Below are 22,474 nucleotides of genomic sequence, written 5' to 3'. Positions count from 1 at the left end.
ACTGTGCCAGTAACATTGTTGGGAACATAACCAGAGCTTTAACCTCAACAGCTGGACTACACTTCTGGAGCTTGTGTCACGAGAATAGAATGACGGTGCTGTATTTCTCAAGGTTGTGAGTGAGGCAGGAATTGATCCCGTGTTTCTCTGCCTTTATACATAGGAACAGGAGTGGCCATTCCTGAGCAAGTGGTTAGAATCTGGAATACACTGCTCGAAAGGGCGGTGGAGTAAGACTCAATCGTATCTTTCAAAACGGAGTTGGATAAGTATCCGAATGAAAAAAATTGCACAGCTGTGGATAAATGACAGGGGAGTGAGACTTGTTGAGAGTTGGCATGGACTCGACGGGCTGCAACCATTCCCTTATTCTTTGATTCTATAAGTTAGTGGCACATTTAATACTGTTCATGTCAGCAGAATATTGAAAGGCACATCGATTCAGTCGGCACAACGAGAGGCATCTGATTCAGAAGATTCGGATGCACGACAATTCGGGTTTAATGACTTTAAAAGCATCATTTTTGTTTTGTGAAGATTCGGTCAGTGAAATGTTGAGGAAAATAATTTTTTGCTGAAAAGGGCTCAGCACTTCATCTTCTTTTTGGCTGCTTGGGTCACACTTCTTTTCGATGGTATTCTTCCAGAATGTATATTTTCTTTGCTGTTTCACAATAACCAGTCCCTTGCACTACAGTCTATCTCACGGTTTCCAACGTCTCATGTACATGTTACCAGCAATGAACATTTTGAAGCAGACTTCTAAAGCACAGTGTCCAAAATGGTTCATGGCTTCAGAGGTAAAGTGCAGAGCACAGATAAGTTATTCAATTAAGGACTCTCCTTCAGTTAACATTTCTTTAGTTGTGCAAATGAAGATCATCAGTCAATTAATGATGTTTTCCCATGAAGGCAGGATAACATTTAATGATTATGCATTTTCTAAGTAAAAGCCCATGTGATTCAGGGCGAAGTGGCATATTAGATCCAAATTTCGGTGTTATTGTGACTGGAAGGATGTTTCCAGTGGGGTTCCGCAGTTTTCAGTGCCAGATCCATTGCTTTTTATGGTATTTATCAATGATCTAAACTTGAATATAGGTGTTATGATTACGAAGTTTTCAGGTGTTATTAAAATAGGCAGTGTGGTTGATAATGAAGAAGAAAGCTGGAGACTCCAGGAATATATCAATCAACTGATAAGGAGGTAGAGCAGTGGCAAATGGAATTTAATCCAGAGATGTGAGAGATCGCGCATTTGTGGAGGGCTAACAAGGAAAGGGAATACACATCAACTGGTATGACATTGAGAAGTGTAGAGGAACAAAGGTAACTGGGATTGCTTGTCCACACATCCCTGAAGGTAGCTGGCCAGTTGGAAAAGTTGGTTAAGAAGTCATATGGAATGGTTGCATTTATTGGCAGAAGCAAGGAACAGAACAGCAAGTGGGTTATGCTAGAACTGTATAAAATTCTGGTTAGGCCACAGCTGGAGTACTGCGTGCAGTTCTAGTCACCGCATTGAAGAAAGGACGTGAATACGCTGGAGAGGGTACAGAGGAGATTTACGTACATGTTGCCGGGAGTGGAGCAACTTTGCTATGAGGACAGATTGGATAGGATAGGTTTGTTTTCCTTGGAACAGAGGAGGCTGATGGGCGACAGCATTGAGGTGTATAAAAATAGGAGGGGCCTAGATATTGTTGATTAAAAGTGTCTATTTCACATATTGGAGTGGTCAACAACCAGGCTGCATAATTTAAAAGTAATTAGTGTTAGGGTTAAAGGGGATTTGAAGTGAACATTCTGCATGCAGATGTTTGTGGGGGTCTCAAACTCACTGCCTGAAAGTGTGGTGCAGGCAGAAACCCTCACCACATTTAACAAGTTCTTAGATGTGCACATGAAATGCAATAAGGTACAGAGGTACACACCTAAAACTGAGCATTTGTTGGCCGGTGCAGATACGATGGGCTTAAATGACTGCTTCCATGCTGTAAACCTCGATGATTATATAATTATCGGTTAGGATTACTTTCATGACGCAAAACGTGGCAATCAGATAATTAATGGTGTTTCCAGTGAAGAAGTGTTCGTGCAAGCTGGGGCTCGAACTCAGGAAGCTGAAATGAAGCATCTTTTGAGGCTGCTGTTTGGTGTACGGGGAGCGTTGTCTCGAACGGTGGCATTTTGCAGCCCAGTGAAGTGCGGTAAACCGCTGTTTGATGCTGCATTCTCCGCTTTCCGCCGGCAGCGGCTGATTGGAGAGTGTGGGAGCGGAAGTTAGGACTTGTCCCGCCCTCACTCACTCTGGAGCTGGGGAAGAGCGATGAGTCGATGAGTTTGCTTGTCGCTTTAATTTTCTGTTGTGAAGCGTGGTGGCGTGGCAGGATCCTTTAATAATCTCTCACAGCTGACCTGAATGCACGGAATGTGCAGCTTTGAGATATGGTTTCTCCAGCGTCAGGGCTGGAAACGGGAGGGAGTGAGAGACACTGTGTCGAATTTGAGTGTGGACAGAACTGCAGAGAGAAATCAGCAAATGGAACAACATCGTGAGACACTGCACTCTGTTAATATTGAACCACCAATATGAATGATTTAATTTTATCTTATCATTAATTGAACACGTTTGCATAATGTTTCCGCCCGGTTTCGAAACGGGGACCTTTCGCGTGTGAGGCGAACATGATAACTACTACACTATGGAAACGCTGTGCCAGTAACGTTGTTGGGAACATAACCAGAGCTTTAACCTCAACAGCTGGACTACACTTCTGGAGCTTGTGTCACGAGAATCGAATGACGGTGCTGTATTTCGCAAGGTTGTGAGTGAGGCAGGAATTGATCCCGTGTTTCTCTGCTTTTATACATAGGAACAGGAGTGGCCATTCCTCAGCAAGTGTTTAGAATCTGGAATACACTGCTCTAAAGGGCGGTGGAGTCAGACTCAATCTTATCTTTCAAAACGGAGTTGGATAAGTATCCGAATGAAAAAAATTGCACAGCTGTGGGAAAATGACAGGGGAGTGAGACTTGTTGAGAGTTGGCATGGGCTCGACGGGCTGCAACCATTACCTTATTCTTTGATTCTATAAGTTAGTGGCACATTTAATAGTGTGCATGTCAGCAGAATATTGAAAGACACATGAATTCAGTCGGCACAACGAGAGGCATCTGATTCAGAAAATTCGGGTGCACGAAAATTCGGGTTTAATGACTTTAAAAGCATCATTTTTGTTTTGTGAAGATTCGGTCAGAGAAATGTTTGGGCAAAGATTTTTTTGCTGAAAAGGGCTCAGCACTTCATCTTCTTTTTGGCTGTTAGGGCCACACTTCTTTTCGATGTTATTATTCCAGAATGTATTTTTTTTTTGCTGTTTTACAATAACCAGTCCCTTGCACTACAGTCTATCTCACTGTTTCCAACGTCCCATGTACATGTTACCAGCAAGGAACATTTTGAAGCAGACTTCTAAAGCACAGTGTCCAAAATGGTTTATGGATTCAGAGGTAAAGTGCAGAGCACAGATAAGTTATTCAATTAAGGACTCTCCTTCATTTAACATTTCTTTAGTTGTGCAAATGAAGATCATCAGTCAATTAATGATGTTTTCCCATGAAGGCAGGATAACATTTAATGATTATGCATTTTCTAAGTAAAAGCCCATGTGATTCAGGGCGCAGTGGCAAATTGGATCAAATTTGGCTCAGAGGCAGGAAGCAAACGGTAATGTTTGATGGGTGTTTTTGTGACTGGAAGGATGTTTCTAGTGGGGTTCCACAGTTTTCAGTGCCAGATCCATTGCTTTTTATGGTATTTATCAATGATCTAAACTTGAATATCGGTGTTATGATTACGAGGTTTTCAGGTGTTATTAAAATAGGCAGTGTGGTTGATAATGAAGAAGAAAGCTGGAGACTCCAGGAAGATATCAATCAACTGATAAGGGGGTAGAGCAGTGGCAAATGGAATTTAATCCAGAGATGTGAGAGATCGCGCATTTGTGGAGGGCTAACAAGGAAAGAGAATACACATCAACTGGTATGACATTGAGAAGTGTAGAGGAACAAAGGCAACTGGGATTGCTTGTCCACAGATCCCTGAAGGTAGCTGGCGAGTTGGAAAAGTTGGTTAAGAAGTCATATGGAATGGTTGCATTTATTGGCAGAAGCAAGGAACAGAACAGCAAGTGGGTTATGCTAGAACTGTATAAAATTCTGGTTCGGCCACAGCTGGAGTACTGCGTGCAGTTCTGTTCACCGCATTGATGGAAGAACGTGAATACGCTGGAGAGGGTACAGAGGAGATTTACGTAGATGTTGCCGGGAGTGGAGCAACTATGCTATGAGGACAGATTGGATAGGATGGGTTTGTTTTCCTTGGAACAGAGGAGGCTGATGGGCGACAGCATTGAGGTGTATAAAATAGGAGGGGCCTAGATATTGTTGATTAAAAGGGTCTATTTCACATAGTGGAGTGGTCAACAACCAGGCTGCATAATTTAAAAGTAATTAGTGTCAGGGTTAAAGGGGATTTGAAGTGAACATTCTGCATGCAGATGTTTGTGGGGGTCTCAAACTCACTGCCTGAAAGTGTGGTGCAGGCAGAAACCCTCACCACATTTAACAAGTTCTTCGATGTGCACATGAAATGCAATAAGGTGCAGGGGTACACACCTAAAACTGGGCATGTGTTGGCCGGTGCAGATACGATGGGCGTAAATGACTCCTTCCATGCTGTAAACCTCTATGATTATATAATTATCGGTTAGGATTACTTTCATAATGCAAAACGTGGCAATCAGATAATTAATGGTGTTTCCAGTGAAGAAGTGTTCGTGCAAGCTGGGGCTCGAACTCAGGTAGCTGAGATGAAGCATCTTATGAGGCTGCTGTTCGGTGTCCGGGTAGCGTTGTCTCAAACGGTGGCATTTTGCAGCCCAGTGAAGGGCGGTAAACCGCTGTTTGATGCTGCATTCTCCGCTTTCCGCCGGCAGCGGCTGATTGGAGAGTGTGGGAGCGGAAGTTAGGGCTTGTCCCGCCCTCACTCACTCTGGAGCTGGGGAAGAGCGATTAGTCGATGGGTTTGTTTGTGGCTTTAATTTTCTGGTGTGAAGCGTGGTGGCGTGGCAGGATCCTTTAATAATCTCTCACAGCTGACCTGAATGCACGGAATGTGCAGCTTTGAGATATGGTTTCTCCAGCGTCAGGGCTGGAAACGGGAGGGAGTGAGAGACACTGTGTAGAATTTGAGTGTGAACAGAACTGTGGAGAGAAATCATCAAATGGAACAGCATCGTGAGACACTGCACTCTGTTAATATTGAACCACCAATATGAATGATTTAATTTTATCGAATCATTAATTGAACACTTTTGCATAATGTTTCCACCCGGTTTCGAACCGGGGACCTTTCGCGCGTGAGGCGAACGTGATAACCACTACACTACGGAAACGCTGCGGCAGTAACATTGTTGGGAACATAACCAGAGCTTTAACCTCAACAGCTGGACTACACTTCTGGAGTTTGTGTCACGACAATAGAATAACGGTGCGATATTTAGCAAGGTTGTGAGTGTGGCAGGAATTGATCACGTGTTTCTCTGCCTTTATACATAGGAACAGGAGTGGCCATTCCTCAGCAAGTGGTTAGAATCTGGAATACACTGCTCTAAAGGGCGCTGGAGTCAGACTCAATCTTATCTTTTAAAACGGAGTTGGATAAGTATCCGAATGCAAAAAATTGCACAGCTGTGGGTAAATGACAGGGGAGTGAGACTTGTTGAGAGTTGGCATGGGCTCGACGGGCTGCAACCATTCCGTTATTCTTTGATTGTATACGTTAGTGGCACATTTAATAGTGTGCATGTCAGCAGAATATTGAAAGGGACATGGATTCAGTAGGCACAACGAGAGGCATCTGATTCAGAAGATTCGGTTGCACGAAAATTCGGGTTTAATGACTTTAAAAGCATCATTTTTGTTTTGTGAAGATTCGGTCAGAGAAATGTTTGGGAAAAGAATTTTTTGCTGAAAAGGACTCAGCACTTCATCTTCTTTTTGGCTGTTCGGGTCACACTTCTTTTGGATGGTATTCTTCCAGAATGTATATTTTCTTTGCTGTTTCACAATAATCAGTCCCTTGCACTACAGTCTATTTCACTGTTTCCAACTTCCCATGTACATGTTACCAGCAATGAACATTTTGAAGCAGGCAGAAACCCTCACCACATTTAACAAGTTCTTAGACGTGCACATGAAATGCAATAAGGTGCAGGGCTGCTCACCTAAAACTTGGCATTTGTTGGCCGGTGCAGATACGATGGGCTTAAATGACTCCTTCCATGCTGTAAACCTCTATGATTATATAATTATCGGTTAGGATTACTTTCATAATGCAAAACGTGGCAATCAGATAATTAATGGTGTTTCCAGTGAAGAAGTGTTCATGCAAGCTGGGGCTCGAACTCAGGAAGCTGAGATGAAGCATCTTATGAGGCTGCTGTTCGGAGCACGGGGAGCGTTGTCTCGAACGGTGGCATTTTGCAGCCCAGTGAAGGGCGGTAAACCGCTGTTTGATGCTGCATTCTCCGCTTTCCGCCGGCAGCGGCTGATTGGAGAGTGTGGGAGCGGAAGTTAGGGCTTGTCCCGCCCTCACTCACTCTGGAGCTGGGGAAGAGCGATTAGTCGATGGGTTTGTTTGTGGCTTTAATTTTCTGCTGTGAAGCGTGGTGGCGTGGCAGCATCCTTTAATAATCTCTCACAGCTGACCTGAATGCACGGAATGTGCAGCTTTGAGATATGGTTTCTCCAGCGTCAGGGCTGGAAACGGGAGGGAGTGAGAGACACTGTGTAGAATTTGAGTGTGAACAGAACTGTAGAGAGAAATCAGCAAATGGAACAGCATCGTGAGACACTGCACTCTGTTAATATTGAACCACGAATATGAATGATTTAATTTTATCTAATCATTAATTGAACACGTTTGCATAATGTTTCCGCCCGGTTTCGAACCGGGGACCTTTCGCGTGTTAGGCGAACATGATAACCACTACACTACGGAAACGCTGTTGCATTAATATTGTTGGGAACATAACCAGAGCTTTAACCTCAACAGCTGGACTACACTTCTGGAGCTTGTGTCACGAGAATCGAACAACGGTGCTACATTTAGCAAGGTTGTGAGTGTGGCAGGAATTGATCCCGTGTTTCTCTGCCTTTATACATAGGAACAGGAGTGGCCATTCCTCAGCAAGTGGTTAGAATCTGGAATACACTTCTCTGAAGGGCGGTGGAGTCAGACTCAATCTTATCTTTCAAAACGGAGTTGGATAAGTATCCGAATGAAACAAAATGCACAGCTGTGTGTAAATGACAGGGGCGTGAGATTTGTTGAGAGTTGGCATGGGCTCGACGGGCTGCATCCATTCCCTTATTCTTTGATTCTATAAGTTAGTGGCACATTTAATAGTGTGCATGTCAGCAGAATATTGAAAGGGACATGGATTCAGTCGGCACAACGAGAGGCATCTGATTCAGAAGATTCGGGTGCACGAAAGTTCGGGTTTAATGACTTTAAAAGCATCATTTTTCTTTTGTGAAGATTCGGTCAGAGAAATGTTTGAAAAAGAATTTTTTGCTGAAAAGGGCTCAGCACTTCATCTTCTTTTTGGCTGTTAGGGCCACACTTCTTTTCGATGGTATTCTTCCAGAATGTATATTTTCTTTGCTGTTTCACAATAACCAGTCCCTTGCACTGCAGTCTATCTCACTGTTTCCAACGTCTCATGTACATGTTACCAGCAATGAACATTTTGAAGCAGACTTCTAAAGCACAGTGTCCAAAATGGTTTATGGATTCAGAGGTAAAGTGCAGAGCACAGATAAGTTATTCAATTAAGGATTCTCCTTCAGTTAACATTTCTTTAGTTGTGCAAATGAAGATCATCAGTCAATTAATGATGTTTTCCCATGAAGGCAGTATAACATTTAATGATTATGCATTTTCTAAGTAAAAGCCCATGTGATTCAGGGCGAAGTGGCAAATTGGATCCAAATTTGGCTCAGAGGCAGGAAGCAAAGGGTAATGTTTGATGGGTGTTTTTGTGACTGGAAGGATGTTTCCAGTGTGGTTCCACAGTTTTCAGTGCCAGATCCATTGCTTTTTATGGTATTTATCAATGATCTAAACTTGAATATAAGTATTATGATTACGAAGTTTTCAGGTGTTATAAAAATAGGCAGTGTGGTTGATAATGAAGAAGAAAGCTGGAGACTCCAGGAAGATATCAATCAACTGATAAGGGGGTAGAGCAGTGGCAAATTGAATTTAATCCAGAGATGTGAGAGATCGCGCATTTGTGGAGGGCTAACAAGGAAAGGGAATACACATCAACTGGTATGACATTGATAAGTGTAGAGAAACAAAGGTAACTGGGATTGCTTGTCCACAGATCCCTGAAGGTAGCTGGCCAGTTGGAAAAGTTGATGAAGAATTCATATGGAATGGTTGCATTTATTGGCAGAAGAAAGGAACAGAAAAGCAAGTGGGTTATGCTAGAACTGTATAAAATTCTGGTTAGGCCACAGCTGGAGTACTGCGTGCAGTTCTGGTCACCGCATTGATGGAAGAACGTGAATACGCTGGAGAGGGTACAGAGGAGATTTACGTAGATGTTGCCGGGAGTGGAGCAACTTTGCTATGAGGACAGATTGGATAGGATGGGTTTGTTTTCCTTGGAACAGAGGAGGCTGATGGGCGACCGCATTGAGGTGTATAAAAATAGGAGGGGCCTAGATATTGTTGATTAAAAGGGTCTATTTCACATAGTGGAGTGGTCAACAACCAGGCTGCATAATTTAAAAGTAATTAGTGTAAGGGTTAAAGGGGATTTGAAGTGAACATTCTGCATGCAGATGTTTGTGGGGGTCTCAAACTCACTGCCTGAAAGTGTGGTGCAGGCAGAAACCCTCACCACATTTAACCAGTTCTGAGATGTGCACATGAAATGCAATAAGGTGCAGGGGTACACACCTAAAACTGGGCATTTGTTGGCTGGTGCAGATACGATAGGCTTAAATGACTCCTTCCATGCTGTAAACCTCTATGATTATATAATTATCGGTTAGGATTACTTTCATGATGCAAAACGTGGCAATCAGATAATTAATGGTGTTTCCAGTGAAGAAGTGTTCGTGCAAGCTGGGTCTCGAACTCAGGAAGCTGAGATGAAGCATCTTATGAGGCTGCTGTTCGGTGTACGGGGAGCGTTCTCTCGAACGCTGGCATTTTGCAGCCCAGTGAAGAGCGGTAAACCGCTGTTTGATGCTGCATTCTCCGCTTTCCGCCGGCAGCGGCTGATTGGAGAGTGTGGGAGCGGAAGTTAGGGCTTTTCCCGCCCTCACTCACGCTGGAGCTGGGGAAGAGCGATTAGTCGATGGGTTTGTTTGTGGCTTTAATTTTCTGTTGTGAAGCGTGGTGGCGTGGCAGGATGCTTTCATAATCTCTCACAGCTGACCTGAATGTACGGAATGTGCAGCTTTGAGATATGGTTTCTCCAGCGTCAGGGCTGGAAACGGGAGGGAGTGAGAGACACTGTGTAGAATTTGAGTGTGAACAGAACTGTAGAGAGAAATCAGCAAATGGAACAGCATCGTGAGACACTGCACTCTGTTAACATTGAACCACTAATGTGAATGATTTAATTTTATCTTATCATTAATTGAACACGTTTGCAAAATGTTTCCGCCCGGTTTCGAACCGGGGACCTTTCGCGGGTTAGGCGAACGTGATAACCACTACACTACGGAAACGCTGTGGCAGTAACATTGTTGGGAACATAACCAGAGCTTTAACCTCAACAGCTGGACTACACTTCTGGAGCTTGTGTCACGAGAATAGAATAACGGTGCTATATTTAGCAAGGTTGTGAGTGTGGCAGGAATTGATCCCGTGTTTCTCTGCCTTTATACATAGGAACAGGAGTGGCCATTCCTCAGCAAGTGGTTAGAATCTGGAATACACTTCTCTAAAGGGCGGTGGAGTCAGACTCAATCTTATCTTTCAAAACGGAGTTGGATAAGTATCCGAATGAAAAAAATTGCACAGCTGTGGGTAAATGACAGGGGAGTGAGACTTGTTGAGAGTTGGCATGGGCTCGACGGGCTGCATCCATTCCCTTATTCATTGATTCTATAAGTTAGTGGCACATTTAATAGTGTGCATGTCAGCAGAATATTGAAAGGGACATGGATTCAGTCGGCACAACGAGAGGCATCTGATTCAGAAGATTCCGGTGCATGAAAATTCGGGTTTAATGACTTTAAAAGCATCATTTTTCTTTTGTGAAGATTCGGTCAGAGAAATGTTTGAAAAAGAATTTTTTGCTGAAAAGGGCTCAGCACTTCATCTTCTTTTTGGCTGTTAGGGCCACACTTCTTTTCGATGGTATTCTTCCAGAATGTATATTTTCTTTGCTGTTTCACAATAACCAGTCCCTTGCACTACAGTCTATCTCACTGTGACCAACGTCTCATATACATGTTACCAGCAATGAACATTTTGAAGCAGACTTCTAAAGCACAGTGTCCAAAATGGTTTATGGATTCAGAGCTAAAGTACAGAGCACAGATAAGTTATTCAATTAAGGACTCTCCTTCAGTTAACATTTCTTTAGTTGTGCAAATGAAGATCATCAGTCAATTAATGATGTTTTCCCATGAAGGCAGGATAACATTTAATGATTATGCATTTTCTAAGTAAAAGCCCATGTGATTCAGGGAGAAGTGGCAAATTGGATCCAAATTTGGCTCACAGGCAGGAAGCAAAGGGTAATGTTTGATGGGTGTTTTTGTGACTGGAAGCATGTTTCCAGTGGGGTTCCACAGTTTTCAGTGCCAGATCCATTGCTTTTTATGGTATTTATCAATGATCTCAACTTGAATATAAGTGTTATGATTTCGAAGTTTTCAGGTGTTATTAAAATAGGCAGTGTGGTTGATAATGAAGAAGAAAGCTGGAGACTCCAGGAAGATATCAATCAACTGATAAGGGGGTAGAGCAGTGGCAAATTGATATTTAAACCAGAGATGTGAGAGATCGCGCATTTGTGGAGGGCTAACAAGGAAAGGGAATACACATCAACTGGTATGACATTGAGAAGTGTAGAGGAACAAAGGTAACTGGGATTGCTTGTCCACAGATCCCTGAAGGTAGCTGACCAGTTGGAAAAGTTGATTAAGAAGTCATATGGAATGGTTGCATTTATTGGCAGAAGCAAGGAACAGAACAGCAAGTGGGTTGTGCTAGAACTGTATAAAATTCTGGTTAGGCCACAGCTGGAGTACTGCGTGCAGTTCTGGTCACCGCATTGAAGGAAGAACGTGAATACGCTGGAGAGGGTACAGAGGAGATTTACGTAGATGTTGCCGGGAGTGGAGCAACTTTGCTATGAGGACAGATTGGATAGGATGGGTTTATTTTCCTTGGAACAGAGGAGGCTGATGGGCGACCGCATTGAGGTGTATAAAAATAGGAGAGGCCTAGATATTGTTGATTAAAAGGGTCTATTTCACATAGTGGAGTGGTCAACAACCAGGCTGCATAATTTAAAAGTAATTAGTGTAAGGTTTAAAGGGGATTTGAAGTGAACATTCTGCATGCAGATGTTTGTGGAGGTCTCAAACACACTGCCTGAAAGTGTGGTGCAGGCAGAAACCCTCACCACATTTAACCAGTTCTTAGATGTGCACATGAAATGCATTAAGGTGCAGGGGTACACACCTAAAACTGGGCATTTGTTGGCCGGTGCAGATACGATGGGCGTAAATGACTCATTCCATGCTGTAAACCTCGATGATTATATAATTATCGGTTAGGATTACTTTCATGATGCAAAACGTGGCAATCAGATAATTAATGCTGTTTCCAGTGAAGAAGTGTTCGTGCAAGCTGGGGCTCGAACTCAGGAAGCTGAGATGAAGCATCTTATGAGGCTGCTGTTCGGAGCACGGGGAGCGTTGTCTGGAACGGTGGCATTTTGCAGCCCAGTGAAGGGCGGTAAACCGCTGTTTGATGCTGCATTCTCCGCTTTCCGCCGGCAGCGGCTGATTGGAGAGTGTGGGAGCGGAAGTTAGGGCTTGTCCCGCCCTCACTCACTCTGGAGCTGAGGAAGAGCGATTAGTCGATGGGTTTGTTTGTGGCTTTAATTTTCTGTTGTGAAGCGTGGTGGCGTGGCAGGATCCTTTAATAATCTCTCACAGCTGACCTGAATGCACGGAATGTGCAGCTTTGAGATATGGTTTCTCCAGCGTCAGGACTGGAAACGGGAGGGAGTGAGAGACACTGTGTAGAATTTGAGTGTGAACAGAACTGTAGAGAGAAATCAGCAAATGGAACAGCATCGTGAGACACTGCACTCTGTTAACATTGAACAACTAATATGAATGATTTAATTTTATCTTCTCATTAATTGAACACGTTTGCATAATGTTTCCGCCCGGTTTCGAACCGGGGACTTTTCGCGTGTTAGGCGAACGTGATAACCACTACACTACGGAAACGCTGTGGCATTAAGATTGTTGGGAACATAACCAGAGCTTTAACCTCAACAGCTGGACGACACTTCTGGAGCTTGTGTCACGAGAATAGAATGACGGTGCTATATTTAGCAAGGTTGTGAGTGTGGCAGGAATTGATCCCGTGTTTCTCTGCCTTTATACATAGGAACAGGAGTGGCCATTCCTCAGCAAGTGGTTAGAATCTGGAATACACTTCTCTAAAGGGCGGTGGAGTCAGACTCAATCTTATCTTTCAAAACGGAGTTGGATAAGTATCCGAATGAAAAAAATTGCACAGCTGTGGGTAAAAGACAGGGGAGTGAGACTTGTTGAGAGTTGGCATGGGCTCGACGGGCTGCATCCATTCCCTTATGCTTTGATTCTATAAGTTAGTGGCACATTTAATAGTGTGCATGTCAGCAGAATATTGAAAGGGACATGGATTCAGTCGGCACAACGAGAGGCATCTGATTCAGAAGATTCCGGTGCATGAAAATTCGGGTTTAATGACTTTAAAAGCATCATTTTTCTTTTGTGAAGATTCGGTCAGAGAAATGTTTGAAAAATAATTTTTTGCTGAAAAGGGCTCAGCACTTCATCTTCTTTTTGGCTGTTAGGGCCACACTTCTTTTCGATGGTATTCTTCCAGAATGTATATTTTCTTTGCTGTTTCACAATAACCAGTCCCTTGCACTGCAGTCTATCTCACTGTTTCCAACGTCTCGTATACATGTTACCAGCAATGAACATTTTGAAGCAGACTTCTAAAGCACAGTGTCCAAAATGGTTTATGGATTCAGAGGTAAAGTGCAGAGCACAGATAATATATTCAATTAAGGATTCTCCTTCAGTTAACATTTCTTTAGTTGTGCAAATGAAGATCATCAGTCAATTAATGATGTTTTCCCATGAAGGCAGTATAACATTTAATGATTATGCATTTTCTAAGTAAAAGCCCATGTGATTCAGGGCGAAGTGGCAAATTGGATCCAAATTTGGCTCAGAGGCAGGAAGCAAAGGGTAATGTTTGATGGGTGTTTTTGTGACTGGAAGGATGTTTCCAGTGTGGTTCCACAGTTTTCAGTGCCAGATCCATTGCTTTTTATGGTATTTATCAATGATCTAAACTTGAATATAAGTATTATGATTACGAAGTTTTCAGGTGTTATAAAAATAGGCAGTGTGGTTGATAATGAAGAAGAAAGCTGGAGACTCCAGGAAGATATCAATCAACTGATAAGGGGGTAGAGCAGTGGCAAATTGAATTTAATCCAGAGATGTGAGAGATCGCGCATTTGTGGAGGGCTAACAAGGAAAGGGAATACACATCAACTGGTATGACATTGATAAGTGTAGAGAAACAAAGGTAACTGGGATTGCTTGTCCACAGATCCCTGAAGGTAGCTGGCCAGTTGGAAAAGTTGATGAAGAATTCATATGGAATGGTTGCATTTATTGGCAGAAGCAAGGAACAGAAAAGCAAGTGGGTTATGCTAGAACTGTATAAAATTCTGGTTAGGCCACAGCTGGAGTACTGCGTGCAGTTCTGGTCACCGCATTGATGGAAGAACGTGAATACGCTGGAGAGGATACAGAGGAGATTTACGTAGATGTTGCCGGGAGTGGAGCAACTTTGCTATGAGGACAGATTGGATAGGATGGGTTTGTTTTCCTTGGAACAGAGGAGGCTGATGGGCGACCGCATTGAGGTGTATAAAAATAGGAGGGGCCTAGATATTGTTGATTAAAAGGGTCTATTTCACATAGTGGAGTGGTCAACAACCAGGCTGCATAATTTAAAAGTAATTAGTGTAAGGGTTAAAGGGGATTTGAAGTGAACATTCTGCATGCAGATGTTTGTGGGGGTCTCAAACTCACTGCCTGAAAGTGTGGTGCAGGCAGAAACCCTCACCACATTTAACCAGTTCTGAGATGTGCACATGAAATGCAATAAGGTGCAGGGGTACACACCTAAAACTGGGCATTTGTTGGCTGGTGCAGATACGATAGGCTTAAATGACTCCTTCCATGCTGTAAACCTCTATGATTATATAATTATCGGTTAGGATTACTTTCATGATGCAAAACGTGGCAATCAGATAATTAATGGTGTTTCCAGTGAAGAAGTGTTCGTGCAAGCTGGGTCTCGAACTCAGGAAGCTGAGATGAAGCATCTTATGAGGCTGCTGTTCGGTGTACGGGGAGCGTTCTCTCGAACGCTGGCATTTTGCAGCCCAGTGAAGAGCGGTAAACCGCTGTTTGATGCTGCATTCTCCGCTTTCCGCCGGCAGCGGCTGATTGGAGAGTGTGGGAGCGGAAGGTAGGGCTTTTCCCGCCCTCACTCACGCTGGAGCTGGGGAAGAGCGATTAGTCGATGGGTTTGTTTGTGGCTTTAATTTTCTGTTGTGAAGCGTGGTGGCGTGGCAGGATGCTTTCATAATCTCTCACAGCTGACCTGAATGTACGGAATGTGCAGCTTTGAGATATGGTTTCTCCAGCGTCAGGGCTGGAAACGGGAGGGAGTGAGAGACACTGTGTAGAATTTGAGTGTGAACAGAACTGTAGAGAGAAATCAGCAAATGGAACAGCATCGTGAGACACTGCACTCTGTTAACATTGAACCACTAATGTGAATGATTTAATTTTATCTTATCATTAATTGAACACGTTTGCAAAATGTTTCCGCCCGGTTTCGAACCGGGGACCTTTCGCGTGTTAGGCGAACGTGATAACCACTACACTACGGAAACGCTGTGGCAGTAACATTGTTGGGAACATAACCAGAGCTTTAACCTCAACAGCTGGACTACACTTCTGGAGCTTGTGTCACGAGAATAGAATAACGGTGCTATATTTAGCAAGGTTGTGAGTGTGGCAGGAATTGATCCCGTGTTTCTCTGCCTTTATACATAGGAACAGGAGTGGCCATTCCTCAGCAAGTGGTTAGAATCTGGAATACACTTCTCTAAAGGGCGGTGGAGTCAGACTCAATCTTATCTTTCAAAACGGAGTTGGATAAGTATCCGAATGAAAAAAATTGCACAGCTGTGGGTAAATGACAGGGGAGTGAGACTTGTTGAGAGTTGGCATGGGCTCGACGGGCTGCATCCATTCCCTTATTCATTGATTCTATAAGTTAGTGGCACATTTAATAGTGTGCATGTCAGCAGAATATTGAAAGGGACATGGATTCAGTCGGCACAACGAGAGGCATCTGATTCAGAAGATTCCGGTGCATGAAAATTCGGGTTTAATGACTTTAAAAGCATCATTTTTCTTTTGTGAAGATTCGGTCAGAGAAATGTTTGAAAAAGAATTTTTTGCTGAAAAGGGCTCAGCACTTCATCTTCTTTTTGGCTGTTAGGGCCACACTTCTTTTCGATGGTATTCTTCCAGAATGTATATTTTCTTTGCTGTTTCACAATAACCAGTCCCTTGCACTACAGTCTATCTCACTGTGACCAACGTCTCATATACATGTTACCAGCAATGAACATTTTGAAGCAGACTTCTAAAGCACAGTGTCCAAAATGGTTTATGGATTCAGAGCTAAAGTACAGAGCACAGATAAGTTATTCAATTAAGGACTCTCCTTCAGTTAACATTTCTTTAGTTGTGCAAATGAAGATCATCAGTCAATTAATGATGTTTTCCCATGAAGGCAGGATAACATTTAATGATTATGCATTTTCTAAGTAAAAGCCCATGTGATTCAGGGAGAAGTGGCAAATTGGATCCAAATTTGGCTCACAGGCAGGAAGCAAAGGGTAATGTTTGATGGGTGTTTTTGTGACTGGAAGCATGTTTCCAGTGGGGTTCCACAGTTTTCAGTGCCAGATCCATTGCTTTTTATGGTATTTATCAATGATCTCAACTTGAATATAAGTGTTATGATTTCGAAGTTTTCAGGTGTTATTAAAATAGGCAGTGTGGTTGATAATGAAGAAGAAAGCTGGAGACTCCAGGAAGATATCAATCAACTGATAAGGGGGTAGAGCAGTGGCAAATTGATATTTAAACCAGAGATGTGAGAGATCGCGCATTTGTGGAGGGCTAACAAGGAAAGGGAATACACATCAACTGGTATGACATTGAGAAGTGTAGAGGAACAAAGGTAACTGGGATTGCTTGTCCACAGATCCCTGAAGGTAGCTGACCAGTTGGAAAAGTTGATTAAGAAGTCATATGGAATGGTTGCATTTATTGGCAGAAGCAAGGAACAGAACAGCAAGTGGGTTGTGCTAGAACTGTATAAAATTCTGGTTAGGCCACAGCTGGAGTACTGCGTGCAGTTCTGGTCACCGCATTGAAGGAAGAACGTGAATACGCTGGAGAGGGTACAGAGGAGATTTACGTAGATGTTGCCGGGAGTGGAGCAACTTTGCTATGAGGACAGATTGGATAGGATGGGTTTATTTTCCTTGGAACAGAGGAGGCTGATGGGCGACCGCATTGAGGTGTATAAAAATAGGAGAGGCCTAGATATTGTTGATTAAAAGGGTCTATTTCACATAGTGGAGTGGTCAACAACCAGGCTGCATAATTTAAAAGTAATTAGTGTAAGGTTTAAAGGGGATTTGAAGTGAAAATTCTGCATGCAGATGTTTGTGGAGGTCTCAAACTCACTGCCTGAAAGTGTGGTGCAGGCAGAAACCCTCACCACATTTAACCAGTTCTTAGATGTGCACATGAAATGCATTAAGGTGCAGGGGTACACACCTAAAACTGGGCATTTGTTGGCCGGTGCAGATACGATGGGCGTAAATGACTCATTCCATGCTGTAAACCTCGATGATTATATAATTATCGGTTAGGATTACTTTCATGATGTAAAACGTGGCAATCAGATAATTAATGCTGTTTCCAGTGAAGAAGTGTTCGTGCAAGCTGGGGCTCGAACTCAGGAAGCTGAGATGAAGCATCTTATGAGGCTGCTGTTCGGAGCACGGGGAGCGTTGTCTGGAACGGTGGCATTTTGCAGCCCAGTGAAGGGCGGTAAACCGCTGTTTGATGCTGCATTCTCCGCTTTCCGCCGGCAGCGGCTGATTGGAGAGTGTGGGAGCGGAAGTTAGGGCTTGTCCCGCCCTCACTCACTCTGGAGCTGAGGAAGAGCGATTAGTCGATGGGTTTGTTTGTGGCTTTAATTTTCTGTTGTGAAGCGTGGTGGCGTGGCAGGATCCTTTAATAATCTCTCACAGCTGACCTGAATGCACGGAATGTGCAGCTTTGAGATATGGTTTCTCCAGCGTCAGGACTGGAAACGGGAGGGAGTGAGAGACACTGTGTAGAATTTGAGTGTGAACAGAACTGTAGAGAGAAATCAGCAAATGGAACAGCATCGTGAGACACTGCACTCTGTTAACATTGAACAACTAATATGAATGATTTAATTTTATCTTCTCATTAATTGAACACGTTTGCATAATGTTTCCGCCCGGTTTCGAACCGGGGACTTTTCGCGTGTTAGGCGAACGTGATAACCACTACACTACGGAAACGCTGTGGCATTAAGATTGTTGGGAACATAACCAGAGCTTTAACCTCAACAGCTGGACGACACTTCTGGAGCATGTGTCACGAGAATAGAATGACGGTGCTATATTTAGCAAGGTTGTGAGTGTGGCAGGAATTGATCCCGTGTTTCTCTGCCTTTATACATAGGAACAGGAGTGGCCATTCCTCAGCAAGTGGTTAGAATCTGGAATACACTTCTCTAAAGGGCGGTGGAGTCAGACTCAATCTTATCTTTCAAAACGGAGTTGGATAAGTATCCGAATGAAAAAAATTGCACAGCTGTGGGTAAAAGACAGGGGAGTGAGACTTGTTGAGAGTTGGCATGGGCTCGACGGGCTGCATCCATTCCCTTATGCTTTGATTCTATAAGTTAGTGGCACATTTAATAGTGTGCATGTCAGCAGAATATTGAAAGGGACATGGATTCAGTCGGCACAACGAGAGGCATCTGATTCAGAAGATTCCGGTGCATGAAAATTCGGGTTTAATGACTTTAAAAGCATCATTTTTCTTTTGTGAAGATTCGGTCAGAGAAATGTTTGAAAAATAATTTTTTGCTGAAAAGGGCTCAGCACTTCATCTTCTTTTTGGCTGTTAGGGCCACACTTCTTTTCGATGGTATTCTTCCAGAATGTATATTTTCTTTGCTGTTTCACAATAACCAGTCCCTTGCACTGCAGTCTATCTCACTGTTTCCAACGTCTCGTATACATGTTACCAGCAATGAACATTTTGAAGCAGACTTCTAAAGCACAGTGTCCAAAATGGTTTATGGATTCAGAGGTAAAGTGCAGAGCACAGATAAGTTATTCAATTAAGGATTCTCCTTCAGTTAACATTTCTTTAGTTGTGCAAATGAAGATCATCAGTCAATTAATGATGTTTTCCCATGAAGGCAGGATAACATTTAATGATTATGCATTTTCTAAGTAAAAGCCCATGTGATTCAGGGCGAAGTGGCAAATTGGATCCAAATTTGGCTCAGAGGCAGGAAGCAAAAGGTAATGTTTGATGGGTGTTTTTGTGACTGGAAGGATGTTTCCAGTGGGGTTCCACAGTTTTCAGTGCCAGATCCATTGCTTTTTTTGGTAGTTATCAATGATCTAAACTTGATTATAGGTGTTATGATTACGAAGTTTTCAGGTGTTATTAAAATAGGCAGTGTGGTTGATAATGAAGAAGAAAGCTGGAGACTCCAGGAAGATATCAATCAACTGATAAGGGGGTAGAGCAGTGGCAAATTGAATTTAATCCAGAGATGTGAGAGATCGCGCATTTGTGGAGGGCTAACAAGGAAAGGGAATACACATCAACTGGTATGACATTGAGAAGTGTAGAGGAACAAAGGGAACTGGGATTGCTTGTCCAGAGATCCCTGAAGGCAGCTGACCAGTTGGAAAAGTTGATTAAGAAGTCATATGGAATGGTTGCATTTATTGGCAGAAGCAAGGAACAGAACAGCAAGTGGGTTGTGCTAGAACTGTATAAAATTCTGGTTAGGCCACAGCTGGAGTACTGCGTGCAGTTCTGGTCACCGCATTGAAGGAAGAACGTGAATACGCTGGAGAGGGTACAGAGGAGATTTACGTAGATGTTGCCGGGAGTGGAGCAACTTTGCTATGAGGACAGATTGGATAGGATGGGTTTGTTTTCCTTGGAAAGAGGAGGCTGATGGGCGACCGCATTGAGGTGTATAAAAATAGGAGAGGCCTAGATTTTGTTGATTAAAAGGGTCTATTTCACATAGTGGAGTGGTCAACAACCAGGCTGCATAATTTAAAAGTAATTAGTGTAAGGGTTAAAGGGGATTTGAAGTGAACATTCTGCATGCAGATGTTTGTGGGGGTCTCAAACTCACTGCCTGAAAGTGTGGTGCAGGCAGAAACCCTCACCACATTTAACCAGTTCTTAGATGTGCACATGAAATGCAATAAGGTGCAGGGGAACACACCTAAAACTGGGCATTTGTTGGCCGGTGCAGATACGATGGGCGTAAATGACTCCTTCCATGCTGTAAACCTCTATGATTATATAATTATCGGTTAGGATTACTTTCATGATGCAAAACGTGGCAATCAGATAATTAATGCTGTTTCCAGTGAAGAAGTGTTCGTGCAAGCTGGGGCTCGAACTCATGAAGCTGAGATGAAGCATCTTATGAGGCTGCTGTTCGGAGCACGGGGAGCGTTGTATGGAACGGTGGCATTTTGCAGCCCAGTGAAGTGCGGTAAACCGCTGTTTGATGCTGCATTCTCCGCTTTCCGCCGGCAGCGGCTGATTGGAGAGTGTGGGAGCGGAAGTTAGGGCTTGTCCCGCCCTCACTCACTCTGGAGCTGAGGAAGAGCGATTAGTCGATGGGTTTGTTTGTGGCTTTAATTTTCTGTTGTGAAGCGTGGTGGCGTGGCAGGATCCTTTAATAATCTCTCACAGCTGACCTGAATGCACGGAATGTGCAGCTTTGAGATATGGTTTCTCCAGCGTCAGGGCTGGAAACGGGAGGGAGTGAGAGACACTGTGTAGAATTTGAGTGTGAACAGAACTGTGGAGAGAAATCATCAAATGGAACAGCATCGTGAGACACTGCACTCTGTTAATATTGAACCACCAATATGAATGATTTAATTTTATCGAATCATGAATTGAACACTTTTGCATAATGTTTCCACCCGGTTTCGAACCGGGGACCTTTCGCGTGTGAGGCGAACGTGATAACCACTACACTACGGAAACGCTGCGGCAGTAACATTGTTGGGAACATAACCAGAGCTTTAACCTCAACAGCTGGACTACACTTCTGGAGTTTGTGTCACGAGAATAGAATAACGGTGCGATATTTAGCAAGGTTGTGAGTGTGGCAGGAATTGATCACGTGTTTCTCTGCCTTTATACACAGGAACAGGAGTGGCCATTCCTCAGCAAGTGGTTAGAATCTGGAATACACTGCTCTAAAGGGCGGTGGAGTCAGACTCAATCTTATCTTTTAAAACGGAGTTGGATAAGTATCCGAATGCAAAAAATTGCACAGCTGTGGGTAAATGACAGGGGAGTGAGACTTGTTGAGAGTTGGCATGGGCTCGACGGGCTGCAACCATTCCGTTATTCTTTGATTGTATACGTTAGTGGCACATTTAATAGTGTGCATGTCAGCAGAATATTGAAAGGGACATGGATTCAGTAGGCACAACGAGAGGCATCTGATTCAGAAGATTCGGTTGCACGAAAATTCGGGTTTAATGACTTTAAAAGCATCATTTTTGTTTTGTGAAGATTCGGTCAGAGAAATGTTTGGGAAAAGAATTTTTTGCTGAAAAGGACTCAGCACTTCATCTTCTTTTTGGCTGTTCGGGTCACACTTCTTTTGGATGGTATTCTTCCAGAATGTATATTTTCTTTGCTGTTTCACAATAATCAGTCCCTTGCACTACAGTCTATTTCACTGTTTCCAACTTCCCATGTACATGTTACCAGCAATGAACATTTTGAAGCAGGCAGAAACCCTCACCACATTTAACAAGTTCTTAGACGTGCACATGAAATGCAATAAGGTGCAGGGGTGCTCACCTAAAACTTGGCATTTGTTGGCCGGTGCAGATACGATGGGCTTAAATGACTCCTTCCATGCTGTAAACCTCTATGATTATATAATTATCGGTTCGGATTACTTTCATAATGCAAAACGTGGCAATCAGATAATTAATGGTGTTTCCAGTGAAGAAGTGTTCATGCAAGCTGGGGCTCGAACTCAGGAAGCTGAGATGAAGCATCTTATGAGGCTGCTGTTCGGAGCACGGGGAGCGTTGTCTCGAACGGTGGCATTTTGCAGCCCAGTGAAGGGAGGTAAACCGCTGTTTGATGCTGCATTCTCCGCTTTCCGCCGGCAGCGGCTGATTGGAGAGTGTGGGAGCGGAAGTTAGGGCTTGTCCCGCCCTCACTCACTCTGGAGCTGGGGAAGAGCGATTAGTTGATGGGTTTGTTTGTGGCTTTAATTTTCTGCTGTGAAGCGTGGTGGCGTGGCAGCATCCTTTAATAATCTCTCACAGCTGACCTGAATGCACGGAATGTGCAGCTTTGAGATATGGTTTCTCCAGCATCAGGGCTGGAAACGGGAGGGAGTGAGAGACACTGTGTAGAATTTGAGTGTGAACAGAACTGTAGAGAGAAATCAGCAAATGGAACAGCATCGTGAGACACTGCACTCTGTTAATATTGAACCACGAATGTGAATGATTTAATTTTATCTGATCATTAATTGAACACGTTTGCATAATGTTTCCGCCCGGTTTCGAACCGGGGACCTTTCGCGTGTTAGGCGAACATGATAACCACTACACTACGGAAACGCTGTTGCATTAACATTGTTGGGAACATAACCAGAGCTTTAACCTCAACAGCTGGACTA

The 22,474-nt window shown here is 43.5% G+C and overlaps 8 non-coding genes across 8 annotated transcripts; all 8 read right to left on the bottom strand.

Annotated features, from left to right (window-relative positions):
* Positions 1–5,386: 5,386 nt before the first annotated feature.
* Positions 5,387–5,459, bottom strand: trnav-cac (transfer RNA valine (anticodon CAC)). The gene has a single exon. It is a non-coding gene; the product is annotated as a tRNA-Val (tRNA).
* A 1,537-nt stretch (positions 5,460–6,996) lies between these two features.
* On the bottom strand, positions 6,997–7,069 carry trnav-aac (transfer RNA valine (anticodon AAC)). The gene has a single exon. It is a non-coding gene; the product is annotated as a tRNA-Val (tRNA).
* Positions 7,070–9,743: 2,674 nt separating this feature from the next.
* Positions 9,744–9,816, bottom strand: trnav-aac (transfer RNA valine (anticodon AAC)). The gene has a single exon. It is a non-coding gene; the product is annotated as a tRNA-Val (tRNA).
* A 2,675-nt stretch (positions 9,817–12,491) lies between these two features.
* Positions 12,492–12,564, bottom strand: trnav-aac (transfer RNA valine (anticodon AAC)). The gene has a single exon. It is a non-coding gene; the product is annotated as a tRNA-Val (tRNA).
* Positions 12,565–15,238: 2,674 nt separating this feature from the next.
* trnav-aac (transfer RNA valine (anticodon AAC)) lies at positions 15,239–15,311 on the bottom strand. The gene has a single exon. It is a non-coding gene; the product is annotated as a tRNA-Val (tRNA).
* A 2,675-nt stretch (positions 15,312–17,986) lies between these two features.
* On the bottom strand, positions 17,987–18,059 carry trnav-aac (transfer RNA valine (anticodon AAC)). The gene has a single exon. It is a non-coding gene; the product is annotated as a tRNA-Val (tRNA).
* Positions 18,060–20,732: 2,673 nt separating this feature from the next.
* On the bottom strand, positions 20,733–20,805 carry trnav-cac (transfer RNA valine (anticodon CAC)). The gene has a single exon. It is a non-coding gene; the product is annotated as a tRNA-Val (tRNA).
* Positions 20,806–22,342: 1,537 nt separating this feature from the next.
* Positions 22,343–22,415, bottom strand: trnav-aac (transfer RNA valine (anticodon AAC)). The gene has a single exon. It is a non-coding gene; the product is annotated as a tRNA-Val (tRNA).
* Positions 22,416–22,474: the final 59 nt, after the last annotated feature.

The sequence above is a fragment of the Pristiophorus japonicus genome, chromosome 3, assembly GCF_044704955.1.
Source record: "Pristiophorus japonicus isolate sPriJap1 chromosome 3, sPriJap1.hap1, whole genome shotgun sequence".
Lineage (NCBI taxonomy): Eukaryota > Metazoa > Chordata > Chondrichthyes > Pristiophoridae > Pristiophorus > Pristiophorus japonicus.
The sequence above is the reverse complement of the archived record's forward strand: the minus strand, read 5'-3'. Positions and strand labels throughout refer to the sequence as shown.